The 20,912-nt window shown below is 40.7% G+C and overlaps 1 protein-coding gene and 1 long non-coding RNA gene across 2 annotated transcripts in view; both read right to left on the bottom strand.

Annotated features, from left to right (window-relative positions):
- The window catches only part of SPPL3 (signal peptide peptidase like 3), a 190,175-nt gene that overhangs the window by 88,445 nt on the left and 80,818 nt on the right, over positions 1-20,912 (bottom strand). The window lies entirely within an intron of this gene.
- Positions 17,466-20,912, bottom strand: part of LOC135228230 (uncharacterized) — an 84,043-nt gene continuing 80,596 nt past the window's right edge. Inside the window, exon 2 of the long non-coding RNA XR_010318589.1 lies at positions 17,466-20,234. This is a non-coding gene — a long non-coding RNA (uncharacterized LOC135228230). The remainder of the gene's footprint in view (positions 20,235-20,912) is intronic.

Genomic DNA, 20,912 nt, shown 5'->3' on the forward strand with positions numbered 1-20,912 from the left:
GATATAAAATATTTTTGGAAAATTAATAAGGTAGAAATATTCAGTGTGGATGGAAGGGGCAAAGTGACTGGAATCAAGGAGACAACTAGGAATTGTACAATGATTTAGGCATGAGGTGCTAAGGTTGGATTAGTAAGAAGTAGAAACAGAGGAGGTGATAGTTACAAACTGTATTCTGAAGGAAGAGCCCAGCGAAGCCTGGTGATAAACAGCACAAAGCGAATGAACGGGGCAAGAGTCAACACTTCTGTGGATTATCGTAAACCCTGACCTGACCCACCTAGCCTGCAGACAGTGGTAGAAACCTGACTGGGCTCTAAAATCTGACTTGGGAACTTCACATACATAGCAGAGGCAGCTAGAAGCCACAACCCAGAGCAGACCCCTGTGGACCAGTGATTACACCTAATCAACAAGCTCAAACGGCACCGGCATACAGCAACATCCGGACACTCTACCTTCCTAATACTGAACTGGGAGAATCTGCTGTCCTTTCCTTTAAAAGACCTATCTCATTTCCCCTCCTTCAAACCTCATCTCCCAGACCCTAGACTCTATCCTGGACTGGGCTCCCTCTTCGGCAGTAAAACATTTCCAGTCAGCAGTCAATCTCTGGTTTCGTTCTTCCTTAACAGTTGGCACACTGGAAATGAGGAGTCACTACCGGGAGAGACTGCTGTTGCTGGGTACAGTCCAGTTGATGCCAACTCATACTGACCCCATGTGACAGAGCAGAGCTGCCCCATAGGATTTTCTTGGCTGTAATCTTTACAAAAGCAGATCACCAGGTCTTTCTCACACAGAGTCACTGGGTGAGTTAGAAGTACCAACCTTTTGGTTAGCAGTACTGCACTTAACTGTTTGCACCACCAGGGGTCCTTACAGGCAGAGATTACAAACAAAGCAGAGATTTAAAAAAAAAAAAAAATTTATTAGAGCTAACAAAAAGATCACTTGGGGATGTAACAAAGAAGAGTTGAACAATGAGTGCATGTGCTGAGCAAAATGGGGCAGTGAGATGCTAAGAGACTTGCCCAAGGTTGTATGGATAGAAAATGTCATGCAGACTGTGAACATAGGCAGCATAGCTCCAGAGTCCATGCTTCTAACCATTACCACACACTGCCTCTCAACATAAACAGATGAGTACGAAGGTTGAGAACAGGCCATCCAATCCAATTAAGAGAGATTACAGGTGATTTTCAAGAGCTGTTTCAATAGAACAGCTGGTGGAGACAAAGTGGAAGTAAAGAATTCACAGTCATTTCCTGAAGAAGTCCAGCACCAGAAGGCAGGAATGAGGTTGACTGGTAAAATGAAAGGTCAACAGAGTGACTTTGCTTAAATCCTTTAAAAATAGGGGAAGCCTCTGCCAATCTGAAGATAGGAAAAATAGTTTTTAGAGAAGGAAAGATTAGGAATAATTAGAGAAGGAGGGAAATGATTATGTGGGCAAGATTACAGAGAAAACAGGAATGAAGCGGTTAGCTTTAGAGAGGGGAAGTAACACCTTCTCTACTGAGACCAAAAAGACATGATGAACAACAATGGCCTGCAATAAAGATGACGTTTCATGACAGTACACATGTGAGAAGGTCTCAATTTTCTCTAGAAAGCAGGCTGCAGATTTAGTTACTTAGTATGAAATGAAGACGGTGCCACAGGGTCAAAGAAAGAAAGGGTCTGGAAGTCTCTTAAGCTGAAATTTCCTTAAATTCAAGACTTAGGTTTCATAAAATTAATCACTTACATTCACAAAATTCAAAAGAAATTCTTCGTGGTGAGTTAACACATAAAAGGGGACACTGGAATTCCCTTCAAAGAATACTGAGTACTGAAGTGCAACGGAAATCAGGCCAAGTACAGATGCCAAAGAAGGACATCAAGAGTTGGGAGAGGGAACTACGGAAGGTTTCCTAGAAGACTGGTTGAAAAAACAGAGTTACTTTAAGCAGAAGAAATGAGAAATATAATGGTATAAAGATGCAAACGCACCAAATTAGCTTGGAGAAGCAACACCTGAGAAAATAATGAGGATTGGGTTGATGAAGCCTGTGGAGCAGACAGAGAAGTGGCTTGAGAGGTGGTATGATACAGTTAAGAATGCAAACTCTGTGGTTAGACGGCTTGGGTTCAAATCCTGACTCTATCATTTGCCAACTGTGTGACCTTGGACAAGTTCTCTTTAGTTCTCAAAGTTCTCATCTGTAAAATGAGGGTGATGATAATATGATCTATCTCAGAGTTAAAAAAAAATGTTATCTGGTAGATGGGGTGTTAATAATATAAGTTTACACTGATGGGAATCACTACAAATTCTTCAACTAAGGTATGAAATGAGAAGCATGAGGAAAACTATTTTAATAATTTTAACATTAAATAGTACAGCCAGAATGCTCCCTGAAAGCGAGGATGGCGAGACTGTGTCTCACATATTTTGGACATGTTATCAGGAGGGATCAGTCCCTGGAGAATGGCACCCTACTTGGTAGAGAGTCAGTGAAAAAGAGGAAGACCCTCAATGAGATGGACTGACACAGTGGCTGCAACAATGGGCTCAAGTATAACGATTGTGAGGATGGTGCAGGACCTGTTGTACATAGGGGGTCGCTATGAGTTGGAACCAACTCAACAGCACATAACAATAACAACGGTTAATAGCTAATGGCAATAACATTTATTAAAGATTTGGCTTATTCTGTATAATTTTGTTATTTAATCCTCATTACCACCCTATAATGATTGTGAGGATGGCACAGGACCAGGCAGTGTTTTGTTCTGTTGCCACTATTAGTCACTATGAGTAGGAACTCACTCGATGGCACCTACCAACGACCACCATCCTGTGAGATAGTTAACTTCCATTACCCTAATTTATACTTAAAGAAACCAAGGAACAGAAAGGTAAAATAAGTTGCTCAAGGTTACAAAGCTTGGAAGTTAAGAGTCAGGATTCAAATCCACACAGTTTGAGTCCAGCGCTCTAATGTGCTCTGCTTAATCTGAATACCTGCCATTTTGGATTTCTCAACTAAAGCCTTCCCTCCATTAGTGAAAATAATCAAGGACTGACTGCAGATCAGTTACTGGTCATTTTCCAGCAGACAAATCAAGGTTTTTTTTTTTTTGGCTTTAACAAACAAATTAATTTTCTCACAGTTTAGGATGCTAGAAGTCTGAATTCAGGGTGCTGGTGCTGGGTCTAGGGAAAGGCTTTCTGTCTCTGTTGGCTCTGGGGAAGGGTACCTGTTCCTTGGTTCCTTGGTTATCTTCATGCGGTATGGACTCTATCTTCTCCCAAATTGGCTTCCTTCATCTGCTCCTTTTATATCTCAAAAGAGACCAACTCAAGATACACCCTACACTAATACAGCCTCATTAACATAACAAAGAAAACCCATTCCCAAATGGTATTATAACCACGGATATAACAACAACGAAACCCCAAACTCACTGCCCTTGAATCGATTCTGACTCATAGGACCCTACAGGACAGAGCAGAACTGCCCTGTATGGTTCCCAAGGCTGTAAATCTTTACAGAAGCAGACTGCCACATCTTTCTCCCACGGAGTGGCTGGTGGGTTCAAACCGCTGACCTTTTGGTTAGCAGCCAAGCGCTTTAACTACTGCATCACCAGGGCTCCTTAACCACAAGTACAGGGGTTAGGGTTTACAACACATATTTTGGGGGGACAAAATTCAATCCATAACAAAAATCTATTATGTGCAGAATCTGTTCCAGGGGCTAGGGACACACCTACGGAAAATCAGACAAAGGCCGGCAAGTGGTGGCTGTCGGTGCTCCGTGTGTATTTGCAGAGGATATTAGGGGCAGGGCAAGGAACCTTCTGGTTAGCCCTCCCATAGCTATGCAGAATGACTTAGTGACCTGGGGCTGCCTGTAGCAGGAAGGAGGGGGAAGAAACCTTAACGCCTGTTGAGGTTGAACTCACTGGGATATGGGCTTCCATTCTGGCTACTTTTCCCTATCCTTCTTCATTTCTACCTGTACTACTACAGTTTCCATGTTCTGGGTTTCAATTTGATCCCCCAAAATGTATTCACCTGCATTGCAGCTGAATTAAGTATTACTACAGAGTATGAGGAAAAGACATATCTACGCTTAGTTTGACAGGAGCCAGGAATGGACACTGGATGAAGGAAGGTTCACAAGACGAACACACAGATAATTTACGTCTTACAACTAAATTGGAAGTAATCCATCAACTGCCTCTATATCAGTTGTAAGGTGTAAGGTTTCCACGCAACATATTCAAAAGCAGAAGCTGCTGGGATTCTTACAGTCTGAATACTGCTTTATTCTACTTCCAGTACACTTCATGACGAATCCAACACCAGAGGTGCTGGGACTGGCTTCAGAATCCGAACAGTGTTCTAGTCACAGCACACTGAATGCGGCCAACATTTATCAACTACTGTAAAAGGCAACTTACGGTGCAGCATTCATGTCAGCCTCTCTGCCCCCAAGAAAAAAGCTTTATTCTTGTTTTTCCCTGACATTATAAATACGTTAGTCTAAAGTCACACCTAAATTCCAAGTTCCTCCTGGCCCCACCCCGCCCTCACGGAAAACAGCTCAACTTCTACCCCTGCGGCTTGCACAGCACACGCTCTCGTAGACAGAAACGCAGTATCTACTTCACAAGGGCCTTGGTTACAGTGAGGATTTAGTGACTCAGAGGGAACACAAATGATAAGACAGAACTGTAATAATACTGTAATAAAATAAAACTTGGGCTAATGTCTGAAGACAAACAGAAGGGTGACAACAGGTAAATGTTTGGCAAATGTCAACACACTCCAAAAACTCTTAAGTGTTTCCTAAAGCAAGTTCTATGGTACAACAGTTGCTTAGGCTACTTGATAGATTTACACGATGAAAGCAGCAATGGACAACAAGCAGGTTTGATACATGTGGAGCAAAACAAAATTAACTCAGACTATTGAACCTTTTTTTTTTTAAAAAAAGTAGAGAACTTAATGAAGCTCATAATGTAATATACTTTCCTGGAAAACTTATCCTTCCCCTCTCCTTTTTTTCCTTAGAGGGCCTAACAGGTTTTATGCTCCATGGCATACACTTTGGGAAGCCCTACTCTAAAAGAAGGAATCTTTTTTCAACACAAGACCAAGTAAAAACTTGGTTGCTAACCCGTGATTCAGAAATGAAATATGTAACAGCCACAATAATAAAAACAGCAAATATTTGTAAAGCGTTTATTATGTGCCACGTACCATTATATGATACTTAAATTTCATTATTTAATTCTCATTACCACCCTAAGAGGTAGTTACCTTTTATTATCCTGAATTTACATATGAGGAGACCTATCAACCTTTTTTTTGGTTGACAGGTTTCCTCATATGTAAATTCAGGATAATAAAAGGTAACTACCTCTTAGGGTGGTAATGAGAACAGAGAGGTGTAATAACTTGTTCAGTGTTACAAAGCCACACAGTTTGAGTTCAGAGGTCTTAAAAGTATTCTGTGCTAAGACATCTCCTAAGAGTAGCCACTGGCTGTCTAGAGGGGACTCTTCTGTTCAAAGCAGTAACAAGAATACTTAATACCCTTGTTTTTTCAGAGGCCTACAAAAAGGATTGATGTCTGAGGTCTGAAGCTGGAACCAATCCACTCTCACTTCTCTAAAAAGATTCAGATCAAGTAACAGACTCCAGGAGGGAAAACCAAATAAAACCTACGAGCAACACAAATATACTATTAGAAAGTGGAACAAGGAGGAGAAACCCTGGGTGATTTTACTTATGAATTTTCTCATTAATCTTGATAAAACCTGAGATAGTCATAAAATAAATGTCAACATTAAAAAGTCACACTAATTGTACTAGTTGGTAGCTATAAAAGGCCCTGGACTCTATACTGCAGATTTCTGGCACTCAGGAGATGTTTTCAGGGAAACGGTTGGTTTAGCAAGAGCCAGATTCTTGGTCAGAGTTTAAATTACGGTATTTTAAGAGCCTGGATTATATAGATTTTTCTAAACTCTCCGTTTAGATAACAAAGGTTATCTGGCTTCCCATAAATAATAAATATGAAAGAAACTTTAATACTTTAAATAAAAAGCTGCTGTAACAACAGCATTAATAACAGCAGGTAATACTTTTGGAGCTCCTACTATGTGCCAGGCATCGTACTAACAAGTCAATCCTTACTTCATTTCATCCTTGTAACATCTCTGTGAGGAAGCTATTATTACTATCAGCTCTAGAAAGGAGGATACTGAACCCTAAAGAGCTTTACCCAAGTTCATACAGCTACTAGGAACAAGAGTTAGCATTCCAGCCCAGGCAGTCTGCCTCCAGATGCAGAGCTGATTTTCTAAACCATTTCACAACATTCCCTCTCAACTTTGCTTGTTCCTCCAACCTCAGTGCAGATCATCAAAGTTCCATCAGGGATCAAATGCAACTTCTAAAAGCTAACGGTAATGAAAGCACACAAAGACACTGTCCAAGCTAGACCACATTCTAGGCCATAAAATAAGTCTCAGTGGATTTAAAAGAACTGAAATCATATAAAATATGTTCTCCGACTGCAATGGAATCCCATTAGAAACCAATTACAGAAAGAAATCTGTGAAACCCCCAGATATGCGGAACAACACACTTCAACATAAACCATGGGCTGAGTAAGAAATCACAAGGAACATTAGAAAACATCCTGAACTGAATGAAAATGAAAACACAGCATACCAAAATGTGTGGGCTGCCGCTAAAGCAGAGTTTTAGAGGGAAATCTACAGTATTAATTAATCTTTTGGAAAATAAAAAAGATTTCAAATTAATGATCTAAGCCTCCACCTTAAGAAACTAGAAAAAGAAGGGCAAATTAAAACCTAAAACAAGTAAAAGGAAGGAAATAATAAAGAGAAGAAATCAACGGAACAGAAGACTACAAGAATTCTTTTTGTAGAGATCAACAATCTAGTTCTAAAATGTGTACGTAAGCAAAGGAACTAAAAAAAGAATTTACACTAATTTCAAGATTTACTATAAAGCTACAGCACTCAAGACAGGGTATTACTGGCACAGGCATATTGTTTAATGGACCAGAATAAGAGTCCAGAAATGAATCTACTTATCAACTGATTTCTGACCAAGTATCAAAAGGAAAGGAATAGTCTTTCCAACAATCAATGTTTGAACAAATCCACATCCACATGTAGAAGGAACAAAAACCTCACACCGTATTGAAAAACTTAACTCAAAATGGACCAGAGATCTAAACGTAAAATTGAAATCCAAAAAGCTTCTAGAAGAAAGCATAAGCAGAAAAGTCTTTATGACACTGGGTTAGGTAAAGATTTAAGACATAAAATGTGCAAACCATAAAAGAAAAACTGATAAATCGGACTTAATAAAAACTACTGCTCTTTGAAAGACACTGTCAAGAAAATAGAAAGACAAACCACAGACTGATGGAAAATTCTGTAAAACACATTACCTTATAATAGAAGAACATAAATGATTCCCAACTCAATAATAAAAATACAGACAACCCAATTAAAAAAATGGGCAAAAGATCTGAACAGTCACTTTTCCAAAGAGGAGATACAGATGCCAAATAAGTATATGAAAAGATGCTCGACCATCATTAGTTACTAAAAAAAAAATCCATTTCCATCGAGTCAATTCTGACTCATAGCGACCCTACAGGACAGAGCAGAACTGCCCCATACAGTTTCCAAGCAGCACCTGGTGGATATGAACTGCCAGCCTTTTGGTTAGCAGCTGTAAAACTACATCGAGATATTACTACGTACCTATTAGAATAGCTCTGACAGGGAACACAACAGAGAGCCCCTGAGGGAGGAGGAAAGCAGTGGGATGTAGATCCCAAATTCTCGTAAAAAGACCAGACTTAACGGTCTGACTGAAACTAGAAGGACCCCGGTGGTCATGGCCCCCAGACCTTCTATCGGCCCAGGATAGGATCCATTCCCAAAGCCAACTCTTCAGACAGGGATTGGATTGGACAGTGAGTTGAAGAGGGATGCTGGTGAGGAGTGAGCTTCTTGCATCAGGTGGACACCTGAGACTATGCTGGCATCTCCTGCCTGGAAGGGAGATGAGAGGGTAGAGGGGGTTAGAGGCTGGCGAAATGGACACGAAAAGAGAGAGTGGAGGGAGGGAGCAGGCTGTCTCATTGCGGGGGGAGCAATTGGGAGTATGTAGCAAGGTGCATGTAAGTTTTTGTGTGAGAGACGACTTGATTTGTAAACTTTCATTTATTAAATTAAAAAAAAAAGAAGACAATTAGCAAAAACTGACCAAATGAGTGCTGGGAAGGATGCAGAGCTATGAAAATCTCAAACATTGCTGGTGGGAATGCAAAATGGTATGGACCCTTTACAAAAGTTCGGCAGTTTCATAAGTTTAAACATACCCTCACCGTGCAGCCCTAGTGGCACAGTGGTTAAAAGCTCAGCTCCTAACCAAAAGTTCGGCAGTTTGAATTTACCAGCCAGTCCCTGGGATTCCAATGGGGCAGTTCTACTCTGTTCTACAGGGTCACTGTGAGTCAGAATCGGCTCTGTGACAGTGGGTTTGGTTTCTGGTTTGGTACCATGACCCAGGAGACATGAAAATATTATGTCTACATGAAATCCTCAATGTGACTATTTATAGCAGCTTTATTCAAAATTTCCAAAAACTTATAACCAAAACGTCCATCAACCAGTGAATACATAAACAAACTGTGTGGTGCCTTTATACAATGGGATACTGCTTGGCAAAAAAATACCAACTACTGGTAGATGTAATGTGGATGGCCCTCAAATGCATTATGCTAAACGAAAGAAGTCAGACTTCAAAGACTACAAACATGATTCCATTTATAGGACATTCTGAAAAAGGTAAAACTAAAGGGAGAGAAAAGATATCCATTGCCCAGGGCTGGTGATAGGAGGAAGGGACTGATTACAGGAGGCATGAGGGAACTTTACGGGGTGATGGAAATGTTCTATTTCTTGATTGTAAGGACCATTAGTAAGCCGGTAGGCATTGTCAAAGCTCCTAAAACTGTATACCTAGAAGGGTGAATTTTACTTTTTATAAATTATACCTTGAGAAATCGGACTTTTGTTGGTGGCGGGGGCGGGGGAGTGGATGGCTCTGGCTGATGTATTAAGAATAGACTACACTGGGGGATAAGGCAGAAGCAGAAAAAACATGATACTGTATGCAGGCAAAAGGTGATAGATGGTGGCTGGTACTGGGGTGAAAGTCCTGATAGTAGTGAGAAGTGATCTAATCCTAGACATACTTTGAGTAGAGTCTACAGGATTTCCTGATGAATCCCAAAAAGCGGCATCAAGGATAGCTACCATATTTCTGGCCTAAGCAACTGCAAGGATGGAGTCATCATCAAATGACATGGGAAGCTATAGGTAGAAAGTGTGTGGGGGGGGTGGGGGGGAGGGCATAACCGAGATTTCAGTTCTAAGCTTCTGTCTGCTATAAAATAGAGATAATACTATTGCTTATTTATTTATTTTTTTTAATTACTGCATTCCTCTATTTCAGCAGGAAGTCCTATCATGCAAACGTTGTCTGGCCCTAGAAGAAAGCCCAGTCATCATACAGTTCTGCTCACTGCAGTCCGATGGGTCTACCAGATCTCACCGCCCCCACCCCCAAGTAAGATTGCACCTGCTTTACAAAAGAGAAACATGTGACTGCTGTCTATGGCTCCTTTAATCGGTTTCCACTCGTATCCCTTTAGAAGAAATGCTTCCAAGTTACTACTTCTATATTTCATTGTATGTCTACTGTTTACCCTACTATTTATGTGAGGGAGAGTTTAGAAGCTTTGGAATTTCATGTCTTAGCCATCTCTATCTCTGATAATAGCTTTCCCTTCCCATTGTGAAGTTTATCATTTCTGCTAATAATTGTGTGCTTAATAAAATAAAAACAAAACAAAAACTGCTTGTCATTTCCCTATGCCTCTTCAAGCAGTCAGTCCCTCCCACAGTTTCCGAGTCCTTTTACAGAGGTTCTCCACTCTCTCCATTATACTGACCGCTATTTTAATCTGGGAGTTGGGAAGAAAGAATCTGATGCCAAAATAGAGCTCCTATGGATTCCCACCGAAAGCCTTTTTCTCTGAAGGGAGAGCCATCCAGTTCTGGTTCCTACCGCAGTGCTGTCACCTAGAAACCAAAATTCTCAGCTGACGTAACATTTCAAGGCTAATCTAATCCCTAGGAAACTACTCAGCACCATCCAAAACATAAAAACCCTCCGCAGCGCTTGCCTTTGTACCACCAACAATCTGCAATCTGAAACTGTCAGTTAAGCACTTAACATATACGGGGTGCCGTGCTGCTGCTGCTGTTAGGTGCCCTCGAGTCAGTTCTGACTCATAGCTACACTATGCACAACAGAACGAAACACCACCCGATCCTGTGCCATCCTCACAATCGTTGCTATGTCTGAGCCCAGTGTTGCAGCCACTGTGTCAATCCGTCTCACTGAGGGCCTTCCTCTTTTTCACAGACCCTCTAACTTACCCAAGCATGGGGTCTTAATATGCGTGAGGTGCTAAGTGTGCTGTGCTAAGTGCTTTAAATCAATTAGCTCACTTAATACTCAAAACAATCCTGTGACAAAGTTACCATTATTGTTATTCCCATTTTAGAGATGAGCAAATAACCTGCTCAAGTTCACGCACACGGAATGGACTCAAACCCAGATTTTACCTCAGAGCCCACGCTCTAACAATTGCAATTTAGTGTAATTTATAATTACACTAAACCACTCATATAGAGTTGGAGCAATAAATATTAAGAGACAGGCAAGAAGCAGCACTGCTTCCTAACTAGCAGAAGTTCCATCACAGAAGACCAGGACCTGTTGTGAATAGCCACGTTCCCCATCATTCAGCAGATACACAGTCTCGATCAGGTTCAACATAATTCAGAGTACCAGAAAGAAACCAACAAAAGCGTCTTCAATTCTAGTAGACAAAGATGTGAATTTTTCTTTTTTTCCAACACATTCTCTCAGAACAATCCTGACCTCTTCACTGTTATCCTAGATTATAAGCACCTCAAAATTGACATGGTTTTCTCTCTCTGTATGGTGAAATAAAAATTATAAAAAAACCAGGATACTATGGCAATCTTAGAAATATGCAAACACCAAGTACTTAAAGTTTGAATGACAAATATTTAGGCAGTGTATACTAAAGAGTACAACATTTAATTTTCAAAAGCTTATGAGGGATGGGTTTTTGCCTTATACTATTTTCTGGCTCAAACATAAAAAGGAAGAGGAAAAAGCCAGACCTACTAGACCGACAGAGACAAGAGGAATCCCCAAGACTATCACTCTAAGATACCCTTTGAACTTAGAATTGAAGCTATTTCTGCATATCACCTTTCAACCAAATAACAGACTGGCTTACAAAATAAACAATATCACTCCTGAGTAACGTGCTCCCTTAAACAATTAACTATATGAGACCAAATGGTCAACAGCTGCCCAAAAGGAAAGATAAGAAGGCAAGGAAGGGAAGCTAGATCAATGGAAAAAGAACAAACAGAATGGAAATAATGAGAACGCTGGCATGCCATAAGAAATATAATCTATGGCATGGAACAATTTATATAAAAATTGTTAAAGGGGAACCTAATTTGCTGTGTAAACTTTCACCTAAAACACAACAAAATATTATTTAAAAAAATAAAAATGAAAAGGAGAAGTTTATTTAATAAAATAAGAACAGAAATTGCTCGTCATTTCCCCATCTCTCTTCAAGCAGTCAGTTCTAATAGCTGCTGATCTTTTTTGTTGGTGTGTTCCCTCTTAAGGGGAACAGGTTATTGTAAAAGTTACATTTATGAAAATGAAAACTCTTTATTTTATGTGGAAGTTCTCATATACAAGGAGGGTACCCAAGGTTGCCCTCGTAGCAGGTTCGGAGCTCATCATATACTGCAGTTTAATACCAGAGATCTGTGTTGCACAGGAAGGCCCTTCTTTAAGAACAGGCAGTGTGGGGGACAAATGTTTTACTGAGCCCCTCCGAAACATAAGGGACTGAGGCACGCTATTCAGCACTGTGGAAATAAGGTAATAACTCATGTTGCTCCGGACCTCAAGGTTACAATCTAAGTGCAGAGAAAAGACACACGCGTAAGTGACTCCAAGTGCACTAGAAAAGCACTAGAAGAGAGGTCTAAACTTCAACGAAAGGAACGGACAGCTAGGGACGTTCAGAAGAGGAAGAGACTACTTTCAATTGTGGAGGTCAAATTAGCCTCTTCTGAAGAGGTGTTCTTGAAAAATAAGTAGGATACGGATATGTGGAGCCCAAGACGGAGAAGCACGTTCAGAAGCAAAGGGAACAACAAGAATAACAATACAATCCCAAGACAGGGAAGTGTGAGGCATGTGTTACGTACCTACACTTACCTGGAGCATGGATACTGGAAAGAGGAGAGAGGAAAACAAGGTTGGCCAGACAGGTTGACAGCTTAAGCAGGACAAGAACCAGAATCAGACCGAAAGACTTCAACTCGTGGCCATCCCATGTGTTTCAGGATAGAGCTGTGCTCCATAGGGTTTCATGGCTGTGATCTTTCAGAAGCAGATCACCAGGTCTTTCTTCTGAGGTATCTCTGGGTGGGTTCAAACCTTTCAGTTAGTGGTCCAGAGCTTAAAGGAGAGATTAAGGACATCATGGACATTTTTTTTTTTTATTAACTTTTATTGAGCTTCAAGTGAACGTTTACAAATCAAGTCAGTCTGTCACATATAAGTTAATATACATCTTACTCCTTACTCCCACTTGCTCTCCCCCTAATGAGTCAGCCCTTCCAGTCTCTCCTTTCGTGACAATTTTGCCAGCTTCCAACTCTCTCTATCCTCCCATCCCCCCTCCAGACAGGAGATGCCAACACAGTCTCAAGTGTCCACCTGATATAATTAGCTCACTCTTCATCAGCATCTCTCTCCTACCCACTGTCCAGTCGCTTTCATGTCTGATGAATTGTCTTCGGGGATGGCTCCTGTCCTGTGCCAACAGAAGGTTTGGGGACCATGATCGCCGGAATTCCTCTAGTCTCAGTCAGACCATTAAGTCTGGTCTTTTTATGAGAATTTGGGGTCTGCATCCCACTGTTCTCCTGCTCCCTCAGGGGTTCTCTGTTGCGCTCCCTGTCACGGCAGTCATCGATTGTGGCCGGGCACCAACTAGTTCTTCTGGTCTCAGGATGATGTAGGTCTCTGGTTCACGTGGCCCTTTCTGTCCCTTGGGCTCTTAGTTGTCGTGTGACCTTGGTGTTGTTCATTCTCCTTTGCTCCAGGTAGGTTGAGACCAATTGATGCATCTTAGATGGCCGCTTGTTAGCATTTAAGACCCCAGACACCACATTTCAAAGTGGGATGCAGAATGTTTTCATAATAGAATTATTTTGCCAATTGACTTAGAAGTCCCCTTAAACCATGGTTCCCAAACCCCCTCCCTTGCTCCGCTGACCTTTGAAGTATTCAGTTTATCCCGGAAACTTCTCTGCTTTTGGTCCAGTCCAGTCCAGTTGAGCTGACCTTCCATGTATTGAGTGTTGTCCTTCCCTTCACCTAAAGCAGTTCTTATCAGCTAATTAATCAGTAAAAAAAAACCTCTCCCTCCCTCCCCCCCTCGTAACCACAAAACTATGTTCTTCTCAGTTTATACTATTTCTCAAGATCTTATAATAGCTGTCTTATACAATATTTGTCCTTTTGCCTCTGACTAATTTCGCTCAGCATAATGCCTTCCAGATTCCTCCATGTTATGAAATGTTTCACAGATTCGTCACTGTTCTTTATCGATGCACAGTATTCCATTGTGTGAATATACCACAATTTATTTACCCATTCATCTGTTGATGGACACCTTGGTTGCTTCCAGCTTTTTGCTATTGTAAACAGAGCTACAATAAACATGGGTGTGCATATATCTGTTTGTGTGAAGGCTCTTGTTTCTCTAGGGTATATTCCGAGGAGTGGGATTTCTGGGTTGTATGGTAGTTCTATTTCTAACTGTTTAAGATAACGCCAGATAGATTTCCAAAGTGGTTGTACCACTTTACATTCCCACCAGCAGTGTGTAAGAGTTCCAATCTCTCCGCAGCCTCTCCAACATTTATTATTTTGTGTTTTTTGGATTAATGCCAGCCTTGTTGGTGTGAGATGGAATCTCATCGTAGTTATAATCTGCATTTCTCTAATGGCTAATGATCGAGAGCATTTTCTCATGTATCTGTTAGCTGCCTGAATATCTTCTTTAGTGAAGTGTGTGTTCATATCCTTTGCCCACTTCTTGATTGGGTTGTTTGTCTTTTTGTGGTTGAGTTTTGACAGAATCATGTAGATTTTAGAGATCAGGCCCTGGTCGGAGATGTCATAGCTGAAAATTCTTTCCCAATCTGTAGGTGGTCTTTTTACTCTTTTGGTGAAGTCTTTAGATGAGCATAGGTGTTTGATTTTTAGGAGCTCCCAGTTACCGGGTTTCTCTTCGTCATTTTTGGTAATGTTTTGTATTCTGTTTATGCCTTGTATTAGGGCTCCTAGGATTGTCCCTATTTTTTCTTCCATGATCTTTATCGTTTTAGTCTTTATGTTTAGGTCTTTGATCCACTTGGAGTTAGTTTTTGTGCTTGGTGTGAGGTATGGGTCCTGTTTCATTTTTTTGCAAATGGATATCCAGTTATGCCAGCACCATTTGTTAGAAAGACTATCTTTTCCCCAATTAACTGACACTGGGCCTTTGTCAAATATCGGCTGCTCATATGTGGATGGATTTATATCTGGGTTCTCAATTCTGTTCCACTGGTCTATGTGCCTGTTGTTGTACCAGTACCAGGCTGTTTTGACTACCGTGGCTGTATAATAGCTTCTGAAATCAGGTAGAGTGAGGCCTCCCACTTTCTTCTTCTTTTTCAGTAATGCTTTGCTTATCCGAGGCTTTTTCCCTTCCATATGAAATTGGTGATTTGTTTCTCTATCACCTTAAAAAATGACATTGGAATTTGGATCAGAAGTGCATTGTATGTATAGATGGCTTTTGGTAGAATAGACATTTTTACTATGTTAAGTCTTCCTATCCATGAGCAAGGTATGTTTTTCCACTTAAGTATGTCCTTTTGAATTTCTTGTAGTAGAGCCTTGTAGTTTTCTTTGTATAGGTCTTTTACATCCTTGGTAAGATTTATTCCTAAGTATTTTATCTTCTTGGGGGCTACTGTGAATGGTATTGATGTGGTGATTTCCTCTTCGATGTTCTTTTTGTTGATGTAGAGGAATCCTAGTGATTTTTGTACGTTTATCTTATAACCCGAGACTCTGCCAAATTCTTCTATTAGTTTCAGTAGTTTTCTGGAGGATTCCTTAGGGTTTTCTGTGTATAAGATCATGTCATCTGCAAATAGAGATAATTTTACTTTCTCCTTGCCAATCCAGATGCCCTTTATTTCTTTGTCTAGCCTAATTGTCCTGGCTAGGACTTCTAGCACGATGTTGAATAAGAGCGGTGATAAAGGGCATCCTTATCTGGTTCCCGTTCTCAAGGGAAATGCTTTCAGGTTCTCTCCATTTAGAGTGCTGTTGGCTGTTGGCTTTGCATAGATGCCCTTTATTATGTTGAGGAATTTTCCTTCAATTCCTATTTTGGTGAGAGTTTTTATCATAAATGGGTGTTGGACTTTGTCAAATGCCTTTTCTGCATCAACTGGTAAGATCATGTGGTTTTTGTCTTTTGTTTTATTTATGTGGTGGATTACATTAATGGTTTTTCTGATATTAAACCAGCCTTGCATAAATCCCACTTGATCGTGGTGAATTATTTTTTTGATATGTTGTTGAATTCTATGGGCTAGAATTTTGTTGAGGATTTTTGCATCTATGTTCATGAGGGATATAGGTCTGTAATTTTCTTTTTTTGTAATGTCTTTACCTGGTTTTGGTATCAGGGAGATGGTGGCTTCATAGAATGAGTTGGGTAGTATTCCGCATCATGGACATTTTAAGAGGTAGGATGGACAGCACTCGGCAGCTGCTTGGTCTACAGAGAAGGGAGAAGTAGGAATGACGCTAGGCAAACAAGAGGATGGTAATCCATGAAGAAAAATACAGAACAGAGGAGAAAAAAACAGATGCATGTGGGTAGGGAGAAGGAAATGAGTGTTCCCTTTTTTACGTACTGAGCTTCAAGTCGTAGAGAAACACTTAAGTAGTGAGAAACACCTTCAACTTAGAGAATTAAAGTGGGCTGCCAATGTGCGGCTAGAACTCATATTAACATATAAGTATTGAAAGCTGACTAAATTTGCATAACAGCGATCTACGAAGACTGAGAATAAATGCGTCAAACGTTAGACACTTCCACGTACATACATTCTCCTTTAACCCTTGGGAGAGAAATACTATCATCACTGAAGTTGTATTTGGCTTGAAAGTTCTTCCTAGCTCAGGAGCTCACAATCAGAATCTGCTGGATGTAGAGACAAAGAAAACTTCGCCTCTGAGTTTTAAAAGTTTTCAGTTCATACGGACAGCTGTGATGGTTGAGAATCTCTCCGTTCATTCTTCACTCCTCTGAGCTCCCTGACCTCTTCAGCACAATCACGCATACTAAGTGGTTCCAAGTCAACTGTGTCCATGGTTAACAACTGGGTGATGGAGCGGTGAAGTGTGCTGAGTGGCTGATGAAGTCTGACTGGTTGTTTCCAACAGGGATTGAGCTGGGCTGTGAGTGAGGGTTGCTGGCAAGGATTCTGTCCTCCGAAGTACCTTTTCAGAGACTGCCATGTTGGAGACAGATGGGCCACAAACAACTGCCATATGCAGACCTAACATTCAGGAGATGGGGAGCAGAAAAGGACCAGCGATGTTGCCACAGACAGGCAAGTCAGAAATGTCTATTAGAACAAAGGAAGACCTTTCCTCCCAATGTCTAGGCAACACCTCCTTCTGCAATGTTAAACTTGTTCTCCTTTTCTCTCACTGTGAACAGGGATCAGCTGTGTTATTCTTACCATGCATGTGAAAAGCACTAAATGAAAGTCCTGAATTACTTTGCTTTTTGATGGCACTGGGTTTAACCAAGGATAAAAACAACCATTGGGTTTCCCTTTCTGTAATTCTGTGTTTCATTAATGAATAACAAAGCAAGATGGATAACTGTGCCAAAAAATGCAATAAATCTTTCAAATTATCACATGGCATCAGATAGATCTTATAAAAATGTATACCCCCCCCGCCCCAATTAACAGCTGAAACATACATTTCAAAATCAGAGTACTTAAAGGCAGAAGAGAATCAGTCCAAATTTATTTTGCAGGGCTGAAAAGTGAGGGTAAGGCAGCTTAGCTTGTTGTCTCTAATATTCTCCTTATTTTAAACCTCTTCTAATGGGATCACCTTGGGATTACACGTCAGCTATGTTTTTTTTTTTTTTTTTATGTACATCTTATTTGTCCTCTTAGACCACAAGCTCCTGGAAAATAGGGACCCTGTCCTAATTTTCTTTAAATAATGTCTAACGAAGTGTTCCACACATAGAGACCAAATAGTAAATGTCTGTAAAATCAAAGTTATCACTCAGAAGGGAAAGCTAAACGGAAACTCTTAGCCAAATAATGTATTGCTCCAAAACGCAGAGAGAAAAAATTTATTTCTCTCAAACATGGAGCCCTCACTGAGCAGTAAACCAAAAAACCAAACTCAGTGCCATTAAGTTGATTCCAACTCACAGTGACCGTATAGGACAGGGCAGAATTGCCCCATAGGGTTTCCAAGGCTGAAAAATCTTTACGGGAGCAGACTGCCACATCTTTCTCCCAAGGAGCGGCTGGTGAGTTCAAACTGTTGACCTTTCAGTTAGCAGCTGAGCGCTTTACCCACTGTGCCACCAGGGCTCCCACTGAGCAATAACTCTTATCTCTCATTCCAGAAATTCTATGAAAATGTATCCCTTACAGTGTAACAGATGATCAGGAATCCTACCCATGAAGTTCAAGACCTAACCTCTGACCCTGCATCACTGCCACTCTCACAACAAAACTAAGGAAGTCTCTAACATTTCATAGTCAGAAAAATCTTGAGAAAATGCTCTCCTGGCTTCAATCTTCAGCTATAACGCCTCTCCTCAACCGTACTCCCCCTTAAAAGACCTTTTCTCTGAAGTTGAAAATATCTTGAAAAACAATATTCTAATGCCTTACCTAAAAAAACTTAATGCAAAGAGGAAAACTGGTATGGTCTCTCAAAGTTAGTATTATAGAAATCTGGAACTATGTATACAAAAACCAAAAAAAAAAAAAAAAAAGCTCTGTTGCCACTGAGACTATTCCGACTCATAGTGACCCTACACAACAGAGCAGAACTGCCCCACAGGGTTTCCAAGGAGCAGCTGGTGGATTAGAACCGCTGACCTCTTGGTTGGCAGCTGAGCTCTCAAACACTGCATCACCAGGGCTCCCTAGGTATACAAGTCCCTGCTATTTTAAGATCACAAGAAACAGCCAGCCTGGGAAAATAAGAGAGGTGAACTATTCCTAACATCTTAACAGCCACTTCAAGCAACTACTTGTTCTGCAAATACCACAGTCCCCTTGGGAATCCTCAGATTTGGTTGATAACTTGAGCTCTGGCAACTTGCCTTGCAAGGCAACTGTTCTATCTGAAACAGGCATTAGCAGTAGCAAACTATCACATTCTATTTTATACTTTTATGGGATTTAAACTAATTCAGATTTCAAAATGAAGTGATGGTAACATTTACAAAAGATCAAAGGAGACACAGGCTGCATCATTCCCATAATCCAACCACCTTGTTTGAAGTGTGCAGCAGACTGTCTGCAAAGGTGGCCACCAACAGTTCCTCCCATCCTTGCACATACCTGCTGCTCCTCCCATCAAGAGGTAGAGGCTACATCCCCTCCCCTTGAATCTGGACTATCTTTGTGATCTGCTCCAACCAACAGATTGCTACAAAAGTGGGGCTATGCCAGTTCTGGGCCTAGGTCGGAACAAGGCCTGGAAGCTTACATTTTTGCTTTCCTGGAGCCCTCAGTTGCCAGGTAAGGAAGTCCAGGCTCCCCTACTAGAATATGAGGCCACATGGAGGGGCCCTACATGAGAAGACACTACATGAGAAACGGGCCATGAGGAGCAGCACTAAGACACTCCAACCAAAAGCCAGCACCAAGATTCCAGACATGTGAAAGGGACCGTCTTGGATCCTCCAGTTCCAGCGGAGTCCAGGAGACATCATGTGGAACAAAGACAACAATTCTAACGGAGCCCTGCCCTCACTGCAGATCCGCAGAATGAGCAAATACAACACTTCTGAAGGACAGAATTTGAGAAATGGCAGACAAATCAGTGGTTGCCAGAGGCTAGGGGTGGGTGTGAGGGTTGGAGATCAGCACGGGGAGGCAGGTGGCATAGTCACAAAAGGGCAACAAGAGAGGTATCTTTTGGTGCTGGACCTGCTCATTATCTTGAATGTGGTGGTAGAGATAAGAACCTACACAGGTGAGAAAATTGTACAGAACGTAATACACACATACAAATGGGTGTAAGTAAAACCGGGGAAATTTGAGTAAGATCAGTAGATTGTATCTATGTCAATATCCTGGCTGTGATATGATACTGTGGTTTTGTAAAATGTTACCACTGGGAGAACTGGGCAAAGTGTGTAAAGGATCTCTCTGTATTATTTTTTTTTAAACTGCATGTGAATCTGTAATTATCTCAATAAATATTTCAATCAAAAAATGGTTACTTTAAGCTATTAAGTTTTGAGGTAGTCTGTTACACAGCAACAGATAACTGCTACAGAGTAGTAATACTTCAATGTAACTTGTTAGCTTAGCTTTATCTGAAAAAACTAACTGTGCGCATAACTGGTATTAACAAATGCTATTTTATTAGTACGGTACATTATTTTCGCCTAGTTTATTTGCATCTGACCAAATAGTTCTCAATTACATACAATAATTATCCCTTCAACTGGCTAAAACAAAAACCAAACCCGTTGCCTGTCGAGTCAATTCTGACCCACAGCAACCCTAGAGTACAGAGAACCCCCTCGAAGGGTTTCCAAGGAGCGGCTGGTGGATGTGAACTGCAGGCCTTTTGGTTAGCAGCCGAGCTCTTAGTCAGTGTGCCACCAGGGCTCTTCAACTGGCTAGTTAAACTGAAAATGGGAGAGAAAAGCCAGACATAAAAAAGATTAATACTATCAAAGACATACTTTTTCTACATTTTAACATCTCTGAAATTGCAGTGCATCTTAAAATTGACAGCATTGTCTTTCCTTTCTTAGTGGTACTAAAAATAATGGTCGAAGTTAAATCAACAGTTTCAGATTAGCTGAAATACATTATATTAAAATCCAAGCTCTTTTTGATCTAAATACGTATTTTGTTGCATTTCAAAGCACAAAAGATTTCTGCATATTCTATGTGATTTTTTTCTGAAAGTAAAAAATCAGCATTCTATTTTGACTTACTTTTTACATTTATACACTACCATTTCATTTAGTGAGAATGAAAGTTCTACGTGTCAACAGATAACTAAAATTTATCCTTTCAGGTACCATGATTTTATTAAAATAAAAAAATAAACACCCACTCATCATTCAACAATTATTTACCAAATGTCCATTGTATACCCACTATGTAGCATCCTCTTGTTTTACAAAGGACTGCAAGCTTCCTCCCAAAATCTGTTCTCCATCTCCTTCTTGGTAACAGAATTCTTGTTTTTAAATAAATCCTCTCCCAACCTTTCCTGCAGCTAGGTATAGCAATGTGATTAGTGACTAATTTCTGGACAATATTGAGGTGGCACAGATGTGCTGTATGGAACTTAC

Source organism: Loxodonta africana, chromosome 19, assembly GCF_030014295.1.
Source record: "Loxodonta africana isolate mLoxAfr1 chromosome 19, mLoxAfr1.hap2, whole genome shotgun sequence".
NCBI classification, from domain to species: Eukaryota; Metazoa; Chordata; class Mammalia; order Proboscidea; family Elephantidae; genus Loxodonta; species Loxodonta africana.